Raw genomic sequence first — 5,311 nt, 5'->3', positions numbered from 1 at the left:
AAATGAGCACTTCTGTGAACGTAAATCCAAGCTGCACAATTGCCGTAGTAACTTAGATTGATTTGCTTGTTTCGCTGCTGCCGACTGCAGAGATCCCGCTTAACACTGGATCCGTATCAGAGGTTGTTGTTCCAAGCAATCACGTAGACACAAAGACATAGGAAAATATGGTCCAGGTTGGGAAAAACAGTTACCATTTAACTCAAAGCAACATTGTGTCTTATAACATTCCCACAAGACTCCTAGCATGGCCGTAGCCTGCTCTACACATCTTTTTAATTTATAAATAATAATTTAGCTCCAGCTTAAAATATTGACGTTTAGCTATTTTTCATGTTGTATTTTATTTATTAGGTTTTCAGTTTCCTTCCTGCCCCATTTACTAAAATATATATATAGAAACATTCCCCTTTAAAAAAATATTTTTTTTGACTGAATACAGAATTAAGAGAACATGTAATACCACGAGTCAATCAGCATTCAAAATCTCATTCTCCATCTTATGTGTCACAGATCACAGAAATGAGTTGTTAAATTAATGAGGTTTTGTGTTTTTATTCTCATCTTGCATCCCCAGATCTGATTTGCTGTGCCTATTTAATATTGCAACAACAATACATCCATGCAATGACCCCCTAACTTGTTACATTTTAATGTGACTCGCGACCCAGACCGAGAAGTTGATTCAATGTGATATTTAATAAATGAACAACAGGACGGTTCTTTTTTCCCCCCCAAAGTCTTTCGGTCATGTTGGATGGATGTGTCTCAAATTATATTTTATGATTGGGCTAATTGAAGTGGCCAGTCATTTTAATGTCTGTGGCAGGCGGCTTTACTACCTCCTTTGAGGCGAACGGGTGGAGAGTCACATCGTGGAAGGACGAGCGGTTTCCTTCATTACTCAAATCCTCGCCCTAATCTCATTTTCTACTTGCGACCAGTCAAACAACCTTTCTAGATTTGGGGAAGTTTCAGGTCTCACGGGCAGTTTTCAATTAGATAGGGGCGGAGAATGAAGACATTACATTTCTGTGTCTTATTAACCTGAAGGTTGAATCCAAAGCCACGCCATTTATTGCTGTTTAAAAGCCTCGGGTATATAACGTCTTACATTACTTCATAGATTTGGGACACATATTAGATCAAAGAACCAAAATGTGGATCCCAGGAACTCTTACTGTTAATAATAACTAATTAGAGATTCGGCTAAATTATGTTTGTTTATCACATAATTAATTACCACCACCGCATTATAGCTTGTCTTTACAACAACAGTCCATAGACTTGTCCGTTCTTGCTTCGAGCGGCTGTGTTGCTTTAGTTTCCCCATGGTTGTGATTCGATATGAGATTCACCAGACAATTTCCAGTTTATTACTGCTGTGTCCACTCAGTCCCTGATAAGATTAACCAATGTCTATGAATCATTGCTGGAGAGTATTTGAGGCGCCGGTCAGCGGCTGAACACGTACACCCAGCGTTGTTCACAAGAGTGGCCCAGTGCCCTTGTGATATGAGCAACGCTTGACAGAGACTTCCCCTGACTACTGATGCAGGACCGCTGCGAGGACGACGTCCTTCTGTTCGGCTATTGGCCGAGGTTTGGATTGAGTGCATGGGTGTGATGATCCCTGATCTGTGGAGAAGGCGGTGATGTGCCTGTGGGGAAAACGCTCTCCGGCCCCAAACCCAATTTCCACTAAAAGATTGAGGAGTCTAACATGCTCTGGGCAAGGTGGCACTGAACTCTTTTCTTTTTTTCCCCTCTTGTCTTGTAATCGCATCAGGCTTTTAATTCTTTCATGAACTAGTCTCAGATCCTTTTTTTTTTTCCTAATTATTTCATGAAGAGAAGGGAGATGAGAGAGCATGTAATTGCCGCGTTGGTCCCCGGAATTCTCGGCAGCATGCTGCATTTTTAGTCGTTTGTTTTTACTAAAACACTTGTGGTCATTGTGTAAAGGCAGGTGTTGACTTTGACCGATGGTTTATGAACACATGTGCATCCCCGTACTGAGAGTTAATGAATTATGTATTGGTGCGCTGGAAACAAACAGATCAATATAAAATGTCTAGCTTCAGTATTGACCAGAAGTGTGGCACACGTTGGCCATCAGGAAGAAACCTCAGCGAGGTACACAGTACGAGTTATTAATGGCGAAATATGTTCCATGCAAACATGTTCCTTCCGAGTGCCCTATGCTACATGGGGTTTGACGCGTGTTTGTTCACCTTGCACTGAAGTATTGGTGAGCTGCTCTAATCCACCTATATATAGATGGAAGGACATCAGATCTGGCCATGTTTACATCATGCTCGTCTTGTCTCTGTCAGCACGGCTTTGCAGGCTTAATCCTGACAGGTGAAAGTGTTGCTCGTGCCGTCTGTGTGGGCTGTTGCCTGCGATACAGAAACGGTCTTAAATCAATAAGCTTTCAGCGCCACGCTGCCCATGCGCACGGTTTCCCACCTTTTTTTTTTACCTTGAAAAGGTCAGAGCGGCCTGGTTTTTTAATTCCTCATTGTTTAGTGTGAGTCTCGTCCAGCTCTAACAATCTGGCTGGGAACACCACCACCAGCACCAGCACCACCAGCACCACCAACACCACCACCAGCAGCAGCACCAACCGCAGGCCTTCCCTCTCCTCTCTGATCGGCTCTGAGATTTCTTGGAAGATGGATGCTTCTAACGTCCTTGACTGGCTTGCAGTACGCGCTGCCGTGCCCTCCCTCAATCCTGCATTTTGAATCACCGTTCTCCGTTTGATGGCAGGCAATTACAGGAGATTGTTTTTCTTTTGTTGTACATTGCGGTCGGCACAGTGCCCCTTTTTCTTCTTGGAAAGCAGCGCCCTGTTCTTCTTCTACTTGACAGGTGCACATAGCTTGAAGACGAGCAGGATTTGACTGAGCAAGCCCAGAGGTTGATGGGTTTCCATGCAAGTACATTTAGTCAAACGTGCACGAAATGAGTGGTCTTTTCTGACGAATAATACTTGTTTCTACTGGTGGTTGGGTGTGCTGTGATGAACACAACTGCTCGTCTATTTCTATTTTTTATTTTTACTGCTACTTGTCTGCGAGTTGTCATGAGGAATACACATTGCCATAGCCTGAAGAAACGGAAACAATTTCACATCAGTATTGTTTATTTGCTGTAAGAAGGCGATAATGGTGCAACTTAACCAGAATAGTTCAGCCAATTACGCAGGTTATTCAGATTTGATAAGAACCTTTCTTCTAATTAAAAACAACTTCCTGGGAGAAAATATAATTAAATCTGTCTTGAATCCTAACAAACAATGACGAGTTTAACCTGGAGCTCGCGCTTGTCATTTTCTATTTAAGATATTTCCTAATCTTAACCATATCAATCAAATAACATTAGACCGCTGTTCTGGCACCCCCCCTCCCCTGGTCGCTGAAATGAGAAGTCTTTTATTAAGTCAGGACGTGTGTGTTGTGTGTGTGTGTGTGTGTGTTTGTGTGTGGTGTGTGTGTGTGTGTGTGTGTGTGTGTGTGTGTGTGTGTGTGTGTGTGTGGTGGGTTTGTGTGTGTGTGTGTGTGTGTGTGTGTGTGTGTGTGTGTGTGTGTGTGTGTGTGGTGTGTGTGTGTGTGTGTGTGTGTGTGTGTGGTTGTGGGTGTGTGTGTGTGTGTGGTGTGTGGGTGTGGGTGTTGTGTGTGGTGTGGTTTGTGTGTGGTGTGTGTGATGAGAGGTATGGAAAGCTGGAGGAAAATGACCTGCGTTCATATGTGGAATATATAATAATAATAATAATAATAATCAGCATGAGCTCCCAGCACTTAGCAGCAGCATGCTGCGCTGCAAACAATGAGCTTCACTGACACCGGCGAGTCTGTGACAGAGATTCTTCTTCTCTTTATGATGGGCTCTTTTTGCGTTTTTTCTTTTTTCGGTGTCTAACCCAGACCCTGCAAGACTTTGCCAGTGAAGGGGCCGCTCATTGAAGAAGTGTTTTACTGCTGGACAGAGGATCTTTTTATAAAACCATGCAGTAGAATGGCGCCAACATTTTAGAAATTGTGCCACATGACCAGAGAAAACAAATAAAAGGAGCTGTAATATCCTCTTTCCCTAAAAGAAATAATAACTACAGTACCAGAATGCACTGCGCTTTTAATATAATATAAAGTTGGTTAAATATCTTCAGAGTGTACCTTTTAAAGATGGCCGCCGCACCATCGCCGAATAACATCCCAGACCAAAGCTGTTCCTGTGATGTAGGGTTACAGTTATAGCACGTTAGATTCATTAGACACACGAATATCATTTTGGGCTCAGTTTTGTGGGTGTGGGTGTGGGTGTGGGTGTGGGTGGTGGGGGGACGGACTAGTTGGTAGTAGGGATGGGCGTTCGTTTTAAATTTTCTAAGTCGATCGTCAGAGAATTAACAAACGACTATTGATTAATCATTAATATTTTTTACATTAAAATTAATTATTTATTTAACTTTTTATAAATTAAAAATGCAAGGAAAATACAGCTAGTTTTTTCGTCAGTGAGATCTTTTTTACAAGAAGAAAAACTTGTTGTAGTAAACTGGACGTTTATTTTTTTAGGCTGAACTTGAAGATACATGCGTTTTTTAAACTGAGACCCTGGTTGGTTCCAAAATAATAAATAACAATTAAAAAAAGAATCATGTTAAATAATAACTTAACCAAAGAATAATACTTATTTGGCTGGTTTTGTCAAGTGGAACTCAAAACTAGCCCAGGCACGGAGTCGAGAGGGTGAGAGAGATGAGCTTACCTAACAAAGCCTCATTAAGAAATACCTAGTAACTCACATCCGACTTCTGCACCAGTCTACTGATTTTTGTGGAGAAAGATCCGCATGTTGACATGATCTGGGGACGGACTGCAACCTGGTGACCGTCAGTCCAGCCGCTCTGAGGGGACGGACGTTGCCGGGACACGGACCGGGACCTCCGCTCAACATCTCCGTGTCAGACAACGCAGCCTACGCTTCACGCCACACTTCATCGGGATCCCTTCATGGTTACTTTTGAAATCAAAACCGAAATAACCAGTTAATGTGATTGCCGAAATTCTTAATGATCAGTTATCCATCGTTGATGAATCATGCCCATCCCCAGTTGATAGTCAAGCGGTGATGCCCATAACGTAATGATCCGCAGGAACACACCAACCAATCGTCTTCAGTCTTTCTAGCTTATTGATATTTTTTTTCCGGCTCACGACAAGTGTGATTCTGTTTGATGTGCAAAAAGCACGCATGCGGGATGTAAACCGTGGGAATGGAGACGCAGCAATGGCGGTCCCCC

General features: G+C 42.7%; 1 protein-coding gene across 5 annotated transcripts in view; it reads left to right on the top strand.

Annotated features, from left to right (window-relative positions):
* klhl29 (kelch like family member 29) overlaps positions 1-5,311 on the top strand; it is a 225,089-nt gene that overhangs the window by 29,468 nt on the left and 190,310 nt on the right. The window lies entirely within an intron of this gene.

This window comes from Etheostoma spectabile, chromosome 18, assembly GCF_008692095.1.
Source record: "Etheostoma spectabile isolate EspeVRDwgs_2016 chromosome 18, UIUC_Espe_1.0, whole genome shotgun sequence".
Lineage (NCBI taxonomy): Eukaryota > Metazoa > Chordata > Actinopteri > Perciformes > Percidae > Etheostoma > Etheostoma spectabile.
The sequence above is the reverse complement of the archived record's forward strand: the minus strand, read 5'-3'. Positions and strand labels throughout refer to the sequence as shown.